Source organism: Miniopterus natalensis, chromosome 13 (assembly GCF_054644295.1).
Source record: "Miniopterus natalensis isolate mMinNat1 chromosome 13, mMinNat1.hap1, whole genome shotgun sequence".
NCBI classification, from domain to species: Eukaryota; Metazoa; Chordata; class Mammalia; order Chiroptera; family Miniopteridae; genus Miniopterus; species Miniopterus natalensis.
In genome coordinates, this window is record NC_142093.1 from 16608998 (window position 1) to 16631630 (window position 22633).

Here is a 22633-nt window from a genome sequence, read left to right on the forward strand (position 1 = left end):
GCTTGCCTAGGTCACCTCTGCCGAATGGAGCTTTCACAAGTGGTGTGCTTGAGATCAGCATCTGTTGTCCCCTGGTCCATTCTGCTTGATTTACCACGGGAAGATGCTCCATGAGGAGAGTGCTAATTAGAAATGCAGCTCATCTGGCAGGAAAGTCTCTCTCTTCAGACGAGTTGGGAAGAATTGTGCGGTAATGATGGAAGGCTTAGGTTGGTTTTGCCATGAAGTCAGGAATCACATGGAAATAAGAAAAATACACTAATACGGCTCATCACTTTTGTACATTCATGCATAAAACCTAGAGAAAAGGTTGAGGACTTGCAACTATAATTGATAACTACAGTAATCACAAGTGCCATACTCTGAGCTTGGTGCCATGGCAGAATTCACAAAGGGGTGAGGCCTGGGCTTGGGTCTCAGCTGGTCCTTGAACTCCCTCTGCTCCAGGTTCCTCTTGGGGAAAAAGGACTGAAGAGACACTTAAATATACCTTTTATCTCTAAAATGATGCCATTCTGAAATGGAATACCAAGGATTTTCAAGGTCCAAAATCAAACTCATAAGGCCTCTAGAGTAGACTGAAGTTGAATGGCATTAAGTTTCCAAGTCATGTTAAATGGTAATAAAGAAGAAATTTTATAATGGCCTCTAAAATAGCATCTCTTTGTACTTAGCAGTGCTGCTGAATCATTAAAAGAGAATATAGTAGAAAACAATAGATGTAAAATTTTAGAACCACAGAGAGTCTTAGATAACATTTAGTCTAGTCCTTGAATTTGAAAATTGGAAAGCCGAGCTCCACACAGCGGGTCACTAACAAGCCTAGGAGTAACCCTGGAAAGTCTTTTCAGTCACATCTGACTTGAGACAACACAGTCAGTTAACTAAGTCATTTTTATTGCCTCATGGCTGTTCCCACTCCCATTTCCTGCCAAAAAGGGATTTTGCCAACTTCCGTATATAACTTTCAGGGATGTAGATGCAGTGGCCAAATGTCAATTGAAATAATTAATTTAGTTACACATATTTAAGACCACATTATATAAAATAGTACAACAATTTAGATGTTTGCTTATTGCCATTCTTACATTTCATTATAGTGTATTTAAATGTTTCAGATGCATCCACTTTACTGTCTTGGCTTAGGCCGCCTTTGGCCCTGTCTCTGAGCCACCTCGTCTTCGACACCATCTAATTGTTGAGACGCAGCAGATTCTGAATCCACGTTACCACAGGAAGTTTTGTTCTAAAACACAGTATCTTTTCACATAAAACTAGGACTGTCGCACTTTTAATTAGTTAGGTGTATATTTATGATCTTGACAACGTGGAGACTAAGCCTATTGATTTTAAAGTGATTCTAAAAAAGCTGTTTACGAGATACAGCACTTCCAATTTTGAGATCATTCTGTCAGGAATAATTACTGTAGCTGATTAAATTTCTGTGCCTTTTTTTTTCCCCCTTGTTAACAGATTCTGTCAGATGGCCTCTATATAATCCAGAATTAGGATTGGTCGAGGTCACTTAAGGTTAATATATCTTCTACGTATAGTACTTGGTTTTTTAAAATAAAGCACCCTGCAGTATTTGAGGTTCTGTAAGAAGTCAGTATTAGGGGATTTCCCTTTCCTGAGAAACAATGTCAAAGAAAAAGCTCTACTTTTTTTCAAGTATGCATTGCATATGAAAGAATTCATGGAGAATAGGGTACTGTGTATAAGTTCAGCCATTAATAGCAGTGAAGACTTTGAATGCTCTAGGAGCTTAAGGCCAAAAAAATGTGACCTGGAATTACATACTAAGGTACCACGGAAGAGATGCAGTCTGAACAATTTAGAATTTGGATAGTGATGGATTCCAGGAAGGGGAACAATGCGAACAGAAGAATAAAATGTAGAAGTGGGATTTGCGTGACTTACATGTAAGATGCTGGGGAAACGAGTGTAAACCAGCAAGGTTTTATGTTGCTAGTTCATAGGAAGCAAAGGTGGAGCGCAGGATGGGACCAGATGGGGAAATGACCTCATCGTCACGCAGGGAGCACACTTACGCCTGGTAGTCAGTTACCGGAAGCCATGTGGGTGACGAGCAGAGAGAAGCAGAGCGTGGGGACGTCGCGTCAGGCAGGCTGGGCCCGGGAGGGCGGTGCGGACCGGATTAGCAAGAGAGGCTGCCGTCACGGGGCTGTGGGAGAGCTGCTCCGGTTATTGCGATGCGGCCCGAAGAGACTGGGCCAGGGGTGGCGGGGAAACAGCAGAGAGGAGGTGCGCACCCCGTCCTTACAGGAGAGCCTCCAGCGTCGTCCTGCAGACGGGGAAGGGTGAAAGTGCACAAAGGTGATTCTGGCGTCCTAACCCGAAATCGTAGAGCGACGGGGCAGGTAACAGAAATGGGAAAACTCTGAGATACTGTGGGAACTGGAAAACAGGGTGGCTGTTTTAGGGGAATTAGGGTCAAGAGAGACTTTAAAACTACAGGGGGTGTTCTAGCATGCTGGAATGATGGCAGGAATGATCTAGAAGGAGAGACCAGTAAGGTAAGAAAGGCGACGGCATTGCAGGAGCAGAGTCTTTGAGAAGGGAGAGGCGCAGAATTGTTCCTGTGTTTCAGAGACGAATGAAGCAGGTCCGCTGACAGAGGTGTGAAAAATTGAGGGTGGAGAGAAAATGTAAAGCAGACATTACATTTTAACCAGGGTAATGTATGCGGGTCTCCTGCCAGTGCCCGCAGCTTGCTTCTGGTTAGCAGTTATAAATCTGAAGGGAGACAAGCCAGCATCTTCGTGGGCTTTTTCTCCAGCTCTGGGGCACATGCATTTAAAAAGGTGGAGAGGTGGATTCAGCTGGGGTTTGGATTTTTTTCCTGATGAGTCCCATAGAAAGAGAAGGTCACGGAGATTGAGAGTGATGCCAGAGAGTGTAACTCATTCAGTCTGTGCTTTGAAGGGGGCAGGCGCAGTGAGTAGGGAAGAAACCGTGAGCCAGAAGGTCTGTGGAAAGATGCAGCAGCGGTGGATGGTCAGTACGTACCTGGACTGCATGTGTTTGCGTGGACAGGTAAGAGCTGCTGAGCATTCGTAAGCTGGAAATCGAGGAGGGCTTTGGGGAGGCGTTGGGAACCGCGTCCCACTCGAGGTGTGTTGCGTGGCTCAGCGGACGGGCAGGGAGGTGGAAGAGAGGATGGATGGGGGTTCCGATACCAGAGCTAATTAGGGGGTTCCAATACCGGAGCTAATTAGGGCCGTCAGGTCAGGCTTTCATGGTGGGTTGGCTTTGGAGGATGAGGAGGGGAGCTGCCAGATTTGGGGAAGTGGGGGTGGCTGTTAGGATAGATGCTCGGGTCACATAGGGCAGCATATATGGTGGTGTCTTTTCCGGGAATGTGGGGTGTACGGTGAGCTGGGCGTTGAGTTGATTTTGTTATGTTTGAGGTGTCCGTGGAGAATCAGGGAACGAGAGCTGAGGATCTGGAACTCAGGGAGAGGCCTGGCTGGGGATAAGGATTTGTGAGTCGTCGTCGCAGGGAGCATGTGGTGCTGTTAGGGCGACCACGTTGGGCACAGTGGGGGGAAGCGAGAGGAGAGGACTGCGCAGCGGTGGCTGGCGCAGGGGGCACCCCGGGCCTGCTGGCTCAGGGAAGGGGGCGCGGGCGCTTGCTGTCAGCTGCTGAACGTCAGCCTTGGGCACAGCCGTTGGCCCCGTGGTGCCGGGATATATAAAATGGAACATACCATTTTAATTAAAGATTGATTAATTGGTTAATCTGTACACCTTTGTTCAAAAAAGGCTTTAAAAGGGTCTGCGTGGATGAGAGCTGGTCAGACCCTCACCTGAGATTGCAGCCTCCGGGTGGGAGCAGGAGGTGATTGAATGACTGGGGCCCGGTAGACTCGGCCCAGAAGCACCCCCTCCCCTGCGCTCTCCACAGGTACCCCCTGAGCTGCTGCTCCCCTGTAGAGCTGCTTTCATTGTTCATTAGCACATGTGCTGCTACACCCCAGATTCCACCAGTTTGACTTTGTTTTGACTTTAACTGAGGGACTGTTTTCTAAATAGCCTTCAGGGTACAGGTACATAAATTGAAACAAACTTTAGATACACTATGAGAACGTGCTTTTGACTTTCTAAAAATATATTTTATAAATATTTTAAAGGATTTTTTAAGCATTTATCTATTCTGGAAACTTACATTGCATAACATTCATACACTGGGGATGAAATAAAGATTAGAAAGAAGCTGAGAAAGATTTGCTTGTATAAAGTTTTATCTCTGTATTTTTGTGCTGCAAACAAAAGGAAGTTTGATTTTTATGTGGGATGTATAGGGTAGTCTCTGCAGATAAACAGTTTCACACAGATACAAGTGGCTTCTGTTTACTTTCTTTTGGTTTTAAAAAACCTAAATAACAGCCTTAATTTTTATTATTCTGTGCTCTGAATTTACTATTTCAGTCTTACCTAAGGAAATGTTGTTAATATTCTGTGAGCCTGTTATTACATTTTTAGTTTTTTACATTTTGTTAATTTTTTCCACGCAAATAAAGCGTAAGTGCTGCATTTTATTCCCTTGGTTGGTCTCTTTCTCTTGGTCTGTAGCCCACAGTGCAGCCTGTGTTCTTGAGCGGCTGATCAAATATACTAACCCTTGATGCCCATAGACAAACATTTAGTTAGCATTTAGAAAGATAGATGATACTGTTTGCTTTTATTCATAGAACTTTTTTCCCCCACATGGTTTTTTTGTGGGAGGTTGGGCAAGGGCACAAAAATTACCCAAGGAAATATGATTAAATGGAGCTGGCATATTATTTAACAACGTTCCATCCTAGAGATGGTGCAGCAGAACTCCCTCTTGACCCATAGCAAGCAGTCTGCTGCCATCTCCTAATCTGAGTCCAGGGTCGACAGAGGCACGAGCTCTGCCTGACCCAAGATCCCACATGGGCCCGAGGTCCATGGTGAGGCCTGGGTGTCGGGCACAGAGGGAATCTCCTAGGTTTCCTCAATGGGGGAGAGCTTGATGGTCACACAGAGACTTCGATTTACCAGGACCAGACCAGGACCAGGGCATCTGCATTGCCAGCGAGCCCCCAGGAGAAGCTCCTACAGGCTTGAGTAGCAAAGTCACAGGGAGCTTCTGTGAATAGCTTCACTGCACAGAGAGGCGCATTCATGGAGCTGGTGAGAGAACAGCTTGTCTTTAAGTGGTCCTTGGACTGACTTTTGATTTCCGCTACTTTCATTTTTAAAAGTAAAGCACTTGTTATAAATTGCTCTACCTCAAACATTAATACTTAGTCATGGTTTCATTATGCAGTTTTTAAAACTTTTTTCCAAGTAAATATGAAAAGAAATGAAAACCTAATTGAGGCGTTTCATAGCGTGTGCACAGGGTTGCGTGGTGGGGCAGAACAGACCCTCCGACTGGATGCTGGGGAACCTGTTATTTACGGAGATGACCCTTTATGTAAGTGTACCTATCGGAGCTTTGCTGAACGTTAGAAATACGTCTAGCATCTACGTCTGTTGATTTTTTTTTACAATTATATTGATCTGCATGGTACTCAATGTCGTGATCCCCAAATCTTTCCTAATATAGTACTGACTGTAGTAACAATGACTCAGTGTAACCCTTGTCACAGGACCAGATATACTGAGAGTCATGTGTCTTCCCAAAATGTTAACTGCTGCGGCCTGAAAGATGATGATATAGCAGAGTTACGTTGACAAGGTCCTCACAGCTGATCAGTACTGTAATTATTCCATGGAAGGGGGTAGACGTGGGGCGGGGTTTGTGCATTTTTTGAGGTTTGTGAAGTTTAGGGGAAAAGACATCTTTGGGAAGCACTTGCCTTTCAAGGCTGCTGTTACATAATCCTTCATAATAGAATATATGAACATAACTGCAAAAGAAAAAGACGCAACCTCGCAGTAGCTGATTCTTATTTATTCTGGAGCCAGACATTCAGTGTTACAGGGACTGGGCCTTGTGTGCTTCAGGACTTCCACGGGCACCGGTTCATAATTCCTAAGTTAGTCATGTGCATCATTAAACCTGCTCCTCACAGACTCTGTTTTTCTCAGACTAGTTACATCTGAACTCAGTTTTATGCTTTTGAATGTGTTTGCTTTAGCTCCTATATATTGTTTTTAAAAAGTATTTTCTAGGAATTCAGTGAACATTGCTTATCAAGTGGGGAAACGCTAAACCCTTCCCTTGACCAAATAAAAAACATTTAACCTTATCTTCCCGATGGATAAGGGGCCTTAGTACTGTCAAGGTCCCAGCTGATTCTGATTTTTCCTGTGGCTGGCCGAGTGCCATTATAGATAGTTGATTACAGAAGGCAGGAGGCTTTTAGGCAACTTTACATCAGTATCACTGTCGCCTTCTCTGTAAAAAATAATCTCAAATTGATAATATAATCTATCTTTCCTTTTTTGGAACATATAGATTAAGTGACTTGGAAATCTAAATATATGTGTTTCATTTTAAATTCCAGCAATGTCACAGGGAAAGAAAGTATATCCAGAGCTATTTATTTTCATTCGCAGTAGACTTTTTGTTCTGGTTGACAACCGAATCAGTATTTTAGAATTTAATGTTATAGGTACAAATTGTTTTGATGTCTAAATAACTGGTACACGGGAAAACAAGGCCTACCAAAAGGCGGAAACCAGTTTCAACTATCTGGGAAATCAAAACAGGAAATTCAAGGAACTTGGCATAACACCAGTTGGAGAGGAGCAGTTGTTAGAATAATTATACCTGCATTGTTGTGATTTCTTGTGCCCAGCAAAAAAGTCACGACTAAGTGGTGTATATCCTAGTGCTAAGAGGGTGTGTGTGTAGAGGAACATTTTATTTAGCCACACTGCAGTTACCATAAGTGGTGTAAAAACCAGATTTTTAGCCTGACCCTTAGAATGACACTTTCTGTACAGTTATATGCAAACCGCCAATAACATTCTGTACCACGTATGGATTCCCCTTTCTCTGCTTTAACTCGTGGTCTGTGCTTTCAGGCCATCACTCTGTCCCCACTGTGTGTGTAGCCCAGCCGTCCTCTTAGACCTCCCAGGTTGGTGCAGGAGTTCCAGAAGGTGTAGTTGAACAGTTTTTGCTACCAGCAGGTGCTTGTTTTGAGATTAAATACTATGTCCTTAGTATATATTTTTAAAAACATTTACTGTTAAAAGGACAAAACGCACACTGACACCTTCAGCCAGAGAAAGGGTGCTCTTTAGGGGCCCTGCTTAAAGCCTTCTGTTTCTACCTTCCAGGGGTGCACGCGTGATGCTGGTCTGAGGACTGCCTTGAGAAGGTTAATGCTTTAGCTTCTGGGTAGCCCTGAGCCGTCCCTTGCGTGTTTGTGGTTTCTGGCTTGGCTGTGGGCGACCTCTCAGTTATTCCCAGGGCTTGGCGTGTGCTCTCTCACACAGAGCTGCTGAGTTGCTGCTTTGCCCAGCTGTGTCTGCCTAAACCCTGGCCCCACAAAGGCTCTTCCTGACATGAGCACAGATTCGGGAATCCCTGCCCGCCAGGCCTTCTCAGCTGCTGCAGAGGGAGCTGAGCAGTGACCACTCCCCATGGCAGGGCCCCCTTCCTAAGAGTGGGAGCTGTCCCTTCCGTGTCCTTCTGCCCCAGGCCAGCTCTCTCCATCCGCCACCCAGAGGGTGGGGACCATCAGCTTGTCATGCCCAAGCTCAGGCCATTAAAACTTCATGAATTAGTTTAATTAGTAGTTTAAAACCATAATCTGGGATTTTGGACAATTTGGGTAAGCTTGGTAGTTTATATTTGTTCTGCTTCAAGGAAAATAAAATTTTTAAAAATCTGGTAAGAAGGAAAATTCAAGAAAGTTTGGGAGCATAATCACTTTAGCAGGAATTTACATTCCATCAGGAAGTGATCATTTCAAATGTTCTTATAAATTTCTCAATGTAGGTAAGGAGTCTCTGGTAGATACTGTTTTTTCCATTTCCCACCCTTGTCAGTGTTTTATATTGACTAATACCTTGATTAAGAGATCCTTCAAGGGGGGAAAAATCTTTGAATGAAAAGGGTTTTAATTTTTTTTAAAGCAAGAAAATATTTATTAGTAGGAGACAGGGCATACACTCTCACTTGAAGATCTACCTCTAGACAGAGCTATACTTTCTTCTGCTTACTGAAGGTTAATAGAGCTAACCTCAGGTCAGAGTGGTGAAGATTGCCAAATTTGTCTTTTTCCTCTCTGGCCACCCCATTCCTTTTTTTTCCCCCATTCTTCCCACCCTCAAAGCCCAGCCTCCTCTTTCTCTATCAGCAGCACCTATAATCTAAGGGGGAAAAATTAAATTAGTCATATTGATTACATTCTGGAGTGGTGTTACTTCAGCCACCATCTGCATTTTAAGCGGCTCTCGTTGTGCAGTTCCTGTGAAAGGTAGGCCAGCCCTTCAGGACGAGCGGGGCCCCTAAAGTTAACCCTGCCCCTCCTGACGGCGCCTGGCCCCGGGCGCCGGGCCCTGGGGGGCGTTGGCGACACTGTGGAAGGAGCTGGCCCTGAGGAGTCCAGTGGGGGAGTGAGATGGGCACACAAGCACTTGTGTTAGGGCTGAGGAGCCATCCGCAGCCTGAATAGTGTTGGTTGGCATGGCAGGCATTCTAGAAGATACTGATAAAAGTAAATAACACTTATTTTGCCCGGCTGGGCGTGGCTCAGTGGTTGAGCATGGACCTAGGATCCAGGCGATCGGGGTTCGATTCCCGGTCAGAGCATATGCCCGGGTTGCGGCTCGATCCCCAGTGGGGGGTGTGGAGGAAGCAGCTGATCAATGGCTCTCATCATTGATGTTTCTATCTCTCTCCCTCTCTCCTTCTTCCTTCCTCTCTCTGAAGTCAATAAAGATATATTTAAAAAAAAAAAAAAGTAAATAACACTTATTTTAATCAGCTTAAAAGATATTTTACAACAATAATAGACATATTATTATGTTTACTTCTAGAACTGGTGCCTCTATTTGTGAATGTATAATTTTCTCAAGAAAGGTACTAACGAGCACTAAAATTCAATATTTGTTTTTTGGTTTTTTTAAAGAAATGTTCCAGTGAAAATAAAGTATGACTCATTCCCTAGTTCATATTGACCTTCCTAAGCGTGCCGTTCCGGGCCCTGGCCTAATTTATTTTGAACCCGGGAGAGGAGTCGTCTGATGGGGCAGGTCTCGGGGTGAGAGCAGCGGGTTCGTGGGTGGGTGACCCTCTGAGGCTCAGGCACACCCTTTGCCTTTGACCTGAGGCCTCTGCGGCGGAGTGTTTTGCACCAGGAGGAAGCAGCAGCTGTAAGGAATGCCTGGAAAGTTGGAAGAGGGAAGGAATTAACACGTGATGAATTAATATTTGTGTGACTTTTTAAGAGACTGGAATGTTCCTTTAAATTGTGGATGTTTTGTTTTTTTGTTTCTGGCTGACAACTTCCTAGTTTTCCTTACAGCTCATTATTGTTTTCTCTGTCAACTGGGATTTTTTAGTGTGTTTTTTTTTAATTTCCCCGAAAAGCAAGTAAAGTGCTTCCTTCTTATCAGCAGGCTTTCTTTTCCTGTTCCAATAACAAGAGAACAATACAGGAATTTAATAATGTTAAAAGTTGATACTTTTTTTCTTAATATATCCATATATTTGTCAGGAGAGAAAATCCAAGTTTTATAGATGTAGAGAAAGCTGAGTGTCAGTAAAATGAGCTCATATTTTATTGTGTACTTCTTAAGTGTTGTTGTTTTCTTTTGCCCAGTTTGGAAAATGAAATAAAAAATCTCTTTTTTTCCTCTTTAAAATCTGTTCCTGTGTTCTGTTGTTAAAAGTTCTGAAAGTTAGGTAGGTAAGGCCACCAGTTATTGACCTCACAGAAGGGCATTTTAAAGGTGTCTAGGATACATTCTGATCTTGTTTATGTACTTATATTATATAAAAGATTGTTCTTTACTGTTCTGCTTTGACGCAAAAAAAAAAGTCCAGTCTGCCTCCCGGAGCGTTTATAAGTACCAGGGGCGTGTTTTTGCAACAGTGGGCCTGAAAGGACGCTTGTTTCAGTGTTTTGATGCAGTTTGAGTTCAAGGCAGAGGTGCATTTAAAGTGGCTTCTGAATTCTCCTTGAAACCACATGGAGCAAGGGCACTGGCAGTCGTCCCCCGGTGGTCCTGCTGCTGCCTCGGAGGACCTCATTTGCTTCCTTCCTAAGGCATGAAACAAAATCTGAGTCTCAGTGGTGTCTCACCCAGATCTGGGCAATAAGTGAGGTTTATAATATTGAAAGTTACTATTTATCTCTACAGTAATAAAAAGAAAATACAATAATCTTCCACTTATGTGTTCTTAGTGCCCTTTGGCACTCTGACTGCTAATCACAGTGGAATCTTCAGAATGATTTCTAGATTGGGAGCCAGCTTGTTTCTGTTCTGTCAGGAATTTTTCCAGTGAAATCAGGCTGTGGTGTCACACCTCAATGAGACATGGAACTCCCAAAAATGTTACCTATGTGTTCTTTCATGCCTCCTGGCCTGGCCTGTGTTGGCCTAAATTCAAACCTCATTATAATGTTTTCCTTGGGGGTCCTTTGGATATGTCAATAACTAAACAGACATCTTTAATCCAGATAGTGTCTCCTATATGATTTACGATACTGTGTGGTCACGTGCATAGGAAACATGTTTTTGTTTCTCTGGAAAAAAAATCATGTCATGTGCATATTTGTGTATTTCCTGTACCAAGAAGTACCTTGTATACACATATGTCCCATGCATATGTATGAATCTATATAGCCAGATATATGTAAGCACACATACATACATGGTGACATAATAGTTGATACATGGAAATAAATGTAACCATAGGATTACTTTTATCTTCCCTAATAGGTATGTCTGCAGTGACCTATTTGTTATTAAATATGACAGTGCTGATCATGGTTGCGTTCCATTCTCTGGTTAAGAGTTTCCTGAAAGTTTTGCTTTTCTGTGATGGTAGAAATTAGTCATAGAATCTAAACACCGGCTCTACATTCCAAGAATTTTTTAAAGAATTGGTATAATATTGTGCACTTTGTGAGTAGTTGGTGGAGGAAAAGGCAAGACTTTTCAAGTAAATATTATTCAAGCTCCTTCCACTTTCATTTCCCTTATCACTGTAACAACCACACCCAGCTAGTGAGCTGTTTTGTGTCTGTTCCCCACAAGCCAGGAAGCTGACCCTATTGTGAGTAGCAAAGGAAATATGAGAGATAAAGTTGAACACTCTTCTTTATGTTGATATTTCTACAGCAACAAGTCAGAAAGCTTGTTTTCCCTCTGGGTGGGCAAGAGCTGCTATGGGTCATGATTAGATGGTATGTCCATTAGTAATCATGCTGACTCCCAACAGAATTATTTAAAACATTCCAGCAAATAGCTGGAATTCTAGTAAACAAAAAACAAAACTTACCAACTTCGTCAGTTCTATATATGGAAAGAGAATACTAGGGAAGGACTGCATAGAAGGAAGGTCTCCAATTTTCTGAGATTCATTCATTCTGGACCACCCTTAAGGGAAATAGTGTTTTTCAGGAGCCTCCCTATTTGACCATTCAGAGCTCTGCAGTGGGACTTTTCTGCTGTATTTTACTGCTCCCTTGATTGATGTGAGGTCTTTATAACATCTTTGCCAAATCATAGTTGTATCACTGTTCAGTTCAGGGGGATTTTTTTTTAATGTATTTGTTATTGATTTCAGAGAGAGGAAGGGAGAGGGGGGAAAAAGGAAACATCAATGATGAGAGAGTCATTGATCAGCTGCCTCCTGCAGGCTCCCTACTGGGGATTGAGTCTGCAACCCTGGCATGTGCCCTGACCAGGAATCGAACCCCAGTCTCCTGGATCCTATGTCGATGCTCAACCCCTGAGCCACGCTGGCCGGGCCGTTCAGAGGGATTTTTCATTAAATCACACACTAATACAGTGTTTCATGGTTTTGTGTTATGTCTGTTCCTCGTTTATATTAAACTTTCCATCAGGATTTTTGCCATATCTTAGGCTCATTACTTTGTTTAAATGTGTTCTGAAAACTTTGACTGATATCAGTCCTATCACCAAATGGGGAGGCCCATGCGATACACGTTTTTGTTCTGTGAGGTTGTTTTTTTTAAACATAATATAACATGATTGATTGTGTTATTTCCCATGGGCTGAGGTACTGTTTCCTATTACCAGAAAACACATTTGGTCTTTATAAATCTTATGTCAAGTACCTCCTAAGAAGTGAAATAAAATGATTAATCTCACATTATTTACTATTATCTGTAGCATCAGAAATAAATGAAATGTCCCCAGAAAAAGAGGTTATGAAATTATAACACATAGGCGTATTGAAGGATGGAGGGGATAGTACGTGTGAAATGGGCTTAAGAAGGACTTTATTCACTTACTGGCATTTGGGGAGGGCTTGGGCTGTCAGGGAAATGAACCGATCTGTATTAGTATGAAGCACTAGAAATTTAAATAAATCGTGTCTGAAAGCAGTACCAGGATTTTTCTTGAATGCTTATGAATAAATCCTGCTTGTTAAATGTCAGCGAAATGTGTGTCACTGACATGCATAAGCTGAAAGGGCCACAAAAATATCCATTTCAGGCTTTAAAATATTTCAGCTCTTTAATGTTCTTTTGACCTTCAGTTAAAGGACATAGTCGCATAGCAGAGGAAATGCCTCAAATTCTAGCTCCTGGGTTTGTTTCCTTAGACTTTTTTGGCACCGTTACAACAGTAGGGCTTTTCTTTCCTTTTAATTTTTTTCACAGTACACAGGTTTCAAGTCAACACGGGCTTTTTACGTAAGCGGGAAAGGACAGTGGTGAGGCCAAAAGCAATAATGTGTTTCTGCCCTGTGCTCAGTGGCAAGACCTAATTGAATGGCCTGTTGTTTCAGAGGGAGCCTAGACCCAAAAAGCAAACAAACAGAGCCCCACAGGAATACACATTCTGTATAAAATTAGATGCCTACAAATATACATATAAAGATGTGTGTATAGACCCAAAAGTTACTGCAGTCAACGCCCCAATTTTTTTTTTTTTTAGTATGTTTTTGTTTCAGAGAGGGAGAGAGAGAGAGAGATAGAAACATCAATGATGAGAGAGTCATTGATCGGCTGCTTCCTGCATGCCCCCAACTGGGGATCGAGCCCGCAACCTGGGCCTGTGCCCTGACCGGGAATCGAACCATGACCTCCTGGTTCATGGGTCAGCGCTCAACCACTAAGCCACACCGGCCGGGCAGTGCCCTGATTTTGAACTTACTGAATCTTTGTCACTCTGTTCGGGTCGTTTCATCTGTATATAGTTTGGGGATCTTCGTCTAGATTTTCAGCTGCTGGAAGGTGTTTCTTCGAGAGTTTCTTTGGTAGCTGAGAAGAGACTCCAGTTGAATTCAAGTACTTGTAGAAGGTCTATATTTTTACATGGGTGCTTTATTTCAGCTCTGTTAGTATTTCAGCTGTTTTGTCGTTTGTCACTAGGGAAGGGTCACTTAAAACTGGAGGAGGCAGCGAAGCAGTGGCATCTGATGTCTTGTTACTTTAAATACCAATATCAAAACAACACTCCAGGAACATCTTCCTATTTCCTCAGTTTGACTTCCAGTGCGTTTCTGTGATGTAAGCTTTTCTTGGGATTGTGAATCATGTGAAACAGCGTTCCTTAGAGGCTCTTTGTCTGTAGGAGCTGTGTGGTAGTCTGTGCCTTTCTCCACATTGGTCCCCTTGGCCTCTCGGTGCTGGACATCCTCAGGCTTTGCATCCCAGTGCTTGTGGGCCACCTGTGTGGTTCTGACCTGAAAAAGTTAGGACCCAGTACTATTATGCACAGATGTTAGCAGGCTTATTAAAAGTTACCTTAAAAGTCGTTTTTAAAAGCCATCTGACTCACAAAAGCTTGTTTATTCTGAAGTTTATATCTTGAAAAATATCCTATAAAGGTATGTTGAAAGGGATAATTATCTGCTCTTAGCAGATGCCTATAAAGTTTCCCCTAATTCATTGGTTTATTCACTCACTTAACAAATATTTATCTAGCACCTGCTCTGTGTCAGATGCCGCTAGATGGAAGAACAAGACTGATGCTGTCCCAGTTGTGTGTGTCCCCCAAGCTTCCAGTCTTATGGGGGAAATAAATAAAAGCCGTACATAAAAATATCTAGGTACAGTTGGATGACAGAATGCTGAGACCAGGATGGGATGACTTGAGGAAGCCTCTCGGAAGGGGTGGTGTTCGAGTTGGACTGAAAGTTCAGAAGGAGCCAGCTGTTCGGGGATCCTGGGAAGACCATTCTAGACAGACTGAACCCGGTATTCACAGCCCCAGGGTGGGAAGGAGCTCCCTGCGCTGGGGGACTAAAGGTTTCCTATGGCTGTGGTGCAGTGAGTGAGGGGCGGGGATCGCGTGGGGGGGAGTTGAGAGGTGGGGACAGATCATACAGACAAAAGGTGAGGAGTTTGGATGTTATTCTTCGTGTCACTGGAATCCATTCAAAGTTGTGAGCTTCAGATGGAGACGACAGGACTCCCTCTGTATTAAGATCAGCTTTGGCTGCTCTGTAAAAATTGCCTTGTAGCAGGAGGCTGGAGCGGAACCTGAGGGGGGATTGGATTGGGCTCTGAAGAACGGCCACAAGATGTGTGGCCAGACAAGGGCATTGGCAGAGGAGTTGGAGGAAGGGGAGTGGGTTCTGCGTCATCGGAGGTACAGTTAAAAGGCCTCGAACCAATGGAATTTGGGGGCCAGGTTAGGAGGTAGACTCCAGACTGACCCCAGGCTTCTGGCTTGAGCAGTGTTGCCATTTCCTGAGACTGGACAAAAATTGGGTGGAGTCAGAATTACCCTTGGAAGCCCTGGCTGGGTAGCTCAGTTGGTTAGAGTGCTGCCCCGATATGCCAAGGGTGCAGGTTCCATCGCCAGTCAGGGCACATACAAGAAGCAACCAATGAATTTAGTGGAACAACAAATCAGTGTTTCTCTCTCTCTCTCTCTCTCTCTCTCTCAAAATCAATTTAAAAAATTACCCTTTGAAATATACAAAGTGCATCAAGAAAGGGGTTATCCTGAGGCCGTTTCATATAGGGGTGGTATTTCTAAATTAAGTCATTAAAGTGTTTCATTGAGCAGAGCGCTGAAGCATTTCCTCAGCTGGTCCGCTGACCGTCTCCTCGGCGCCCCTCCCTTGGACAGTGTTCCCCTCCAGCCTTTAGCACGTCCCACACCCCTCGCCCCGGGTTTTCCCTTTAAAATTGATTGTTTGTATCTGACTGTGCATCCCTGTCTCAGGCGGGATGATCCTCACTAGATTCCGAGGGGAACCAAGGGCTGGAGGGAAATGTGTGCGCATCTCTGTTGCCGCTCGCGCACACTCCCGATCCTCCCGGGAGCCCCAGGCTGTGGAACTCGTTGTCCCCCGTCCCTAACCGGGGACCTGCGCTTCGGGGGGTAGGGCCTCCTCATACTTTCTGCGCCTGTGAACTGATGCCGTATTTTGCGCTCCGTGTGCCTGCCTATGTTCCCTAAGGCAGAGAAAGTCCTTGGCACCTCGGGGGTAATGAATAAACATCTGATGATTGAAAAATGATGGATTAAAATTTAATTATGAAAGACCACTCGTGCTATACTGAAAAAATGGACTTTATATTGTAGTCATTGTGGATCCATTATAGATTTTTAATTAGAGGCGTTAAGATAGGATATTCTGGTTCCTAGATTGCGAACAGTTAATAAAGAGACACTATAAACCGATTGGTTGTCAGAAAGTATCCTTAAGTATAAAACACATTCAGAATTTGGAAATACTCTGGGTCATGACCATGAATGTTGACTATTGTTTCCAGCTGATAGAAAGCAAGACACTCACTCATCTTATAATACTCTATAGTTGTCTGAAAGAAAGACAGAATAGGTTTAGCATTTTTTTTGACCTGTCATTTGCTTTTACTTATGCCTGATTTCATTTATCTTACCCGTTTGGCCCTGGTCACATTTCTTCTCAGTATTATTGCTGCCAGTTTTTCAAACTCAAAGGCGAAACCGTACTCGCTGTACGCGCTTGGAAGAAGCCCTGGCACAGATCCTCCCGAAACCAGAGAGAGAAATTATTAGCAATATCCAGACCAGTAGCCGACTGGCTCCGATTCTTCCTCCCATGGCCTTTCCTGATTAATGGGAGAATCTGTTCTGTAGCTGAAAGGCCTCTTTCCCGAGCCCAGTCTCTCTGGCTGCAGAGCGTGACCAGCTGCACAGCCGGAGCCCTTGCCAGGGCTCTGTTTCTGATTCCACCCCGGCCCAGCGCGGCAGATGTCGCCGGGAGCGCAGAGGTGGTGACGAGCATCCAGGGCAGCGGGGCGTCCCGGCCGATCAGGAGGACGCACGCCCTCCCCAGCGGCCTTCGCTCCCGGGGCACCGTGTCCCCGTCAGAAGGAGGCCGGCCCTCGGTGCGGGTGTCGCAGTTCTTCCTTAGGCGTTTGCTCCTGACGCCTCTGCAGCCCACCTAGCCCTGTGTCCACGGAGACTAATTCGCCCTGTATCTTTTCCTGACCCCCCCACTTCCCCCTCTCCTTAGCCTGTCTTCCTCCCTCACGCTTCTCATTTCTGTTTGCCCTCCGCCTCCCTCTGCCATCGCATTTCCCCCTCGCACCGAAATAGCCTACTTCCAGCAATATTAATGCACCTCAGTTGTTTTTTTACCAACCTAAACTATGTACCAGTTTTAACAAAGCCAATGCAGTTTATGGCAGCATCGGGTAGCCTGAAAAAGTAACGTACTGTTGTAGCAGATCATATATTTAGCTTTTTCTCTTGTTTTTCTTACTCTGGACTCCATTTATTTTATTTCAGGGACCAATTATCTGGGTGGTTGGCGTTTGGGATCCTTGTAGGGTCCTGAAAGGGACAAAACTATCTCTCCCGTGCATGATATCTTAAAAACAGTAATAGGAAGATCCAGAATAAATTTGTTGGAGTTAAACTCTTACCAGAAAAGAAGATTTTAGTGCAGAATACATTCACATATACAGCAAGAAATAGCCCTCGCTCCCAGTGCTCCCTGTTTTTGAGGGTAGACAGGCATGAAAACAATTCAGTGAGGTAGAAAGTATGATGAAATAAGTAATTTCCTCCTTTAGAGGTACAAGAAAAAGTCCACAGGAGTGCTGAGAAAGGCGCGACATTCTGACTGGGAAAATCAGGGATAACTTTCCTTCCCAGGGAAGCGGCATTTTATTTGAATCTTGGATGGACAGAACTTCCGTAGCTGAAGGGGAAGGGGGTGCACACCTGGCTGCCCGGAGCGGCGGGCACGTTGCACAGATGTGAGTGCTGACTCCACGTTCTAAAAGGTTGAGGCAGAAGGAACTAGGAGTGGGTTAGAGTTGTAGCCTGAGGGTAATGCAAGATCTAAAAGAAGAGTGGTTTTTACTTTCTAAATTTTAGAAATGTGAGCATGTGTATAAACAGAAGGGAAAGAGCCAACAGAGAGAGAGAGAAATTCGAGGCCCAAAGCAAGAGTGGACGGCCCCAGATGGGACGACGGTCTTTCCCGTGAGTTCTTTTCCATACTATCCGTGTGTTGGCTCTCATCTGGCCGTGCCCTGAGGTCTCTGTGGGTTTGTGACCTTGGGCAAGTCATCTAACCTCTTGAAGCCTTCCTTGCCGTATCTGCTAAAACAACGTAGTGATCTTGGACCTGTGTCAGAGGCCGTGTGTGACCGCTGCTTAAAATTGGAGCCAGCCCAGCCGGGCGTGGCTCAGGGGTTGAGTGTCGGCCTAGGATCCAGGAGATCGGGGTTCGATTCCCGGTCAGGGCACATGCCCGAGTTGCGGGCTGCAGCCGATCAATGACTCCTCTCTCATCATTGATGTTTCTATCTATCTCTCTCCCTCTTACGTCCTCTCTGAAATCAATAAAGATATATTTAAAAAAAAAAAAAAACTGGATTCAGAGCCAGGCTCTGTCCTGTCTCCTCTCTTCTCCTGCTCTAGTTATTAACCTGATTTATCCTGACAGTGTCCCTGTCATAAAGATAAGTGGGGGTTTGCTAATTCTACACTAGCATATTTAAAGAAATTTTCTAACGATTCAGTAAAGAACCTGAGTGGTTTGTAGGCTTCATGTCCAAGAGGAAGGTATCCTAAAGTTGAACACTAAAGTTCGGGTCAGGGGAGAGGGGAAGCTGGCGGCGCTGTGAGAAGCAGCAGAGGCCCCCGCTCCCAGCCACGGACTCGATTGACTCCTAAAACCCTACGTAGCCACCTGGGAACAACCAGAGAGACACACCTGAGTGGACGGAGTGCGAGTGGGGAGCACTGAAGAAACATCACGGGGTCCGGAACATCAGCTGCAGTTGGAACAAATGCTCTCCCTCCATGTGACTCAACAATCAGCTGTGTGGCATCAGGAGAAAGGAAACAAACCCAGTGTTCACCAGACTGCTTATCTGTGGGTCAGAGGAAGACAGGATGGATTGTATTGCAAAGAGGTCTCTGCTGTGCTTCCCCATACAAGAAAGGCAATGGAAATTGCTTGAGAGGTTTTGAAAAGTGATTGTGATGAAAATATTATATAGTCAACCGCGTTCTTCACATCTGGGAGAGAAACAAGATGTTCTTAAGCATTCAAGTTTAAGAAGGACAGGTATGCAGGCTCCCCACTGGAAGCAGTTGTGGGAAGATGTACTTTATCACTCTGTGAAATGACGACGAATGAAGAACTCATGAGTAGAGAATTATTATAGATCAAATGCAGAGTTGGCAATAAATAACATCCTTTTAAAAAAAAAGTTCTGGTCATACACACGGCTCTTTACTGTTAGGACAGCATGGTAATTTTGTGGCGAGAGGACTTACTGTCTCTCTGCAACATTAAAATGTACCTTTACTTTCACCGGTTTCATTAATAGCTTTGTCCTTTTGACTTACATCGAGTACCTCTTTGGAAAGTCGAGATGGATGTCGGGATGAGCACGTGGTTTGCTAAAGACTGCAGCCCCTTGAAGTACTTATGCTAATATTTATAGTCTCCTAATTGCATTATTAACAAGAGTACATTTTCTTGCCACTTGAAACAGATTCGCTGGCATCCCAGAACAGATAGTTTTGATATTGGCAACATGTTAAGGCTGCACCCAGGCCACTCACATTCCATGCTCTTTGTAACGTGCCAAGTTCTTGGTACACACATACCTTATTTATCACGTTGAAGAGACTGAATGCACTGATTTTATGAAGGAGGTCTCGTGCCAGGGCAACTAGCTCTTTTAATAGTACTTTTCTCATCCCCAAAGCTTGTGTTAGAACCTGAGCATGAAGTTTCATTTTATTTTCTCTGGAGCCAATTATTATTTAAAGATGAGAAATTCATGGGTGACTAAATCAAAGAAGGCGTTTTGGAAATATTCTGGCACAGCTGCTCTGCCGAAATACCTGGGGTGCAGTCATATACGGTGGTCATAGTCCTCGGTGAGATTAAACCATGATGGCAGCTCGTAAATATTTTTAATCTAGACCAAATTGATGGCATTAAAGCCCAGAGAGGTGGTTGATTTCTTTGTTCTACTGACCCTGCAACTTTAAAGTCCCATTCGGTCCTCCGCTCGTTTTAAACATGCACCACTTAACTTCTGATTCTTATTTCTCCTTAGTCTTATTGTTTCCTGCCTTTATATTTGTTTCAGCCCTTAACTCACATATTTATTCTGTCCCTCTTTTCCTCTCCTCTTTCTTCCATCCGTGTCTTGACTCTCAGATTTTCCATGGTTACAATGTTCCCTTGCCCACCAGCAAACTCTATTAGTTTGATTTGTTTAAAAACAAGTCTCTTAGTTCTGAGAATGGGACTATGATGTAATGTAACTAACATTTCTAGCATGTTTATTATGTACCAGATGTCACCAGGCACTTTATGTGAATGATTTTATTTAATACTCACAAAACCCCCATGAATTAAGTTGAAGGGATAAAGTAACTTGCCCAGGGTCACACAGCCAGGTGCAGGTAGAGCCAGGATTGGAACTAAGTGGTGTCATTCTGGATTCCACGTTTTTAATCAGCTCTGATACTTGTCTCATCTGTGGATTTAGTGATGGCCGGTGATGTCACGGCACCAAGCTAGACCCAGACGCGAGAACTGGAGCAGAGACCCTTCTCTTGCAGGGCCGGGTCCTAAGAGTCCTTGAGAGACATGCGCAGGCACCTCCCTTACACCGGGCACGTCAGACTACTCCTAGAAGTCAGGCAAGCCGTCACCTCTGTGGGGCCGAGATTTGAAGTTTACAGTAAGAGTTTGCCAACTGGGAAGGAAGGAAAGGCATAAAAACATGAGCTATGACAAAACGTGGGACAGCTGAGCAAGTGGCAACAATGTAACTGGGGAAGCATGGCCCTGCAACAGTGCAGAGAAGCAGGCAGGTGGGGCCATGCGTCGCGGGGCCTGTGGAGCCCAGGTGCGAGGAAATCCCAGGGCCACGGTTCCGAGCTGGACTTGGTTCTTCAGTCTTAGGAGGCTGGTGCACCGTGTTTACCTTCTTGAATCCCTTCTGTCCCTGTTCCTCTTTCCATGGACGCCACCGGCAGTCCCGGGAGCTCCTGGTGTTGGACACCAGTAGCTGAAAGCTCTGAGTGATCCGCTTAGAGGAAACTTTATCGCCGTAGCGTTGTGAAGACGGATATTTTCAGTCTTTCGATTCTTGGTCCTACGCAACTGCAGTTAAATTAAACCCAGAGCTATAAGCAGATATTTAATTTCAGTGCTTATGTTCTTAACTTGTAAGATTACTACAGGGATATTTTCCAAAGAAGTTTTTGTGTAAGCTGAAATATATGGCTCTTACGCAATTATGGTTTGCTTTTCCTAACTAAGTTTCCTTTTTTTCTTTTTGAGAAATTGTGCATCTAAGTGATGCTATGAAGAAGCGTTTGGGCATTGTGGACGAGCTGTAATCAATGCTGTTGAAAGTGCTTGTTTACTTCTACTAATTACTGTTTTAACATTAACCTTCATAGAGCAAACATCTTTCTCGCTGGCATTTTTATCTTCCAAAAACATTTTATTAGTCATTTTTCAGTCTTAACTAGATGACTAGATGTGAATCGAGTTGCCCTTTTTCTTTTTTATCCCCCATTTTAAACTTTTTCTTGCTTTCCCACTTTCGGTCAGAAAAATAATCGAAAGGTATTACTATTTCAATTAGATTGCAAATGTAATGCCTGTGCTTACTCTGGGAAAGGGAATTCCCAACCGGAAAAAAGGCAGAATAAATGTAGGAAGGTATACCTCGCATTGAGATTCTTAGGGGGGGACTGTTTAAAACCGAATCCAAACAAATTTTAAAGTCTAGAAGATGGTCCTTTACAGTCATTACCTCGGAAGCACTTGCCCGAGTGAGGCGTCCGCGGTCTGCAGGTGAATGCCTTTATTCCCTCCCTCCCTCTCTGCATTTTGTTTCGAGTTGCCTTCAGTATTGGCTGCATTTTCTTTTGAAAGCCTTTGGTAATGGCAAACTTTCATTCTTTGAAGTTGGGTTTTTATTTTGGGAAATAGCCAAAAGGCATATGGAGTCATACCTGATTAATAAAATAGGCGAACACTTTGGGGAATTCTATTTTTGCTAAAACATAACTGAGAGCTATTAGGCACCGAGGCTGATTTTATTGTATATCTCATGACCTGCCTTTAAAGAAAATGTCAAAAAGAACATTACGGAAAAGTGTTGAGAAATGGCAGAACTGGAATAACGGTATAACTTCTAAGGTGACTTTGAAGAGCAACATGATTTAAGTGTTATGTGTGAGTCTGATAATTTCGTTCCCCTGGCTTTGTCCTTTTATGCACTGTCATGTCTTACACTTTAAACAGTTAACATTTTTTTAATTAAAAAAGAACTTAAGGATACTTTAATAGCTCTAAGTTTTTAATTTGGATTTTAGTTAGTACGTTATACATGTGGAGATATGCTTGTGCCAGGTGCTGTAGGTTCCCCTAAGTAGAAGGTAGCTGGGTAACCCTTTTTTCTTTGTGTAATCGAGTGGTTGTAAGTGCCACTTGGAATTCTGAATATACAAAAGCTTGTTGGATTCTGAGAGGCTGTACTCACAGTAACTGCCAGAGTGTATTCTGTGCAAGTTATTTCACTGTTTATCCCTCCTTCGACTCAGCCTTACCTGAAGTTGTAGTGTACTCACATGGAAAGGGGTAAGCTCTGCTCCTGAGACTGTCACGATGCTGAAGGGTTGGTGAGTCGGTGATATTTACGATGTGATACCTGAGGTAAAAAATTTTAAGTAATGTGGTATACGTCAGCTTATGAGCTAACTATTCTACTGCGCTTTCCCTACTTTCTCTCCCCAAATTTAATGAAGCCAGTTTTATTCTGTGATTTTTCTCACTGCCGCTCCCCTGGTTATCCTCTATGTAATACCTTGGAAACAGTTGTTATCACGAGGATCTGTCCTGTTACTGCTGAGTCAGTGATGGGTCTGGGGCTAAAATTTGTTCTCTTGATTCTTGGCCTTTGTCTTTTCTTGTCATATTTTCTCTGCTGCCTTAAATATGTCAGACTCAGGGACTAGTTCTAGAAATAACTGCACT

The 22633-nt window shown here is 43.8% G+C and overlaps 1 protein-coding gene across 2 annotated transcripts in view; it reads left to right on the top strand.

Moving 5' to 3' along the window:
- The window catches only part of CRIM1 (cysteine rich transmembrane BMP regulator 1), a 165753-nt gene that overhangs the window by 37119 nt on the left and 106001 nt on the right, over nucleotides 1-22633 (top strand). The gene's annotated exons all lie outside the window — the stretch shown is intronic.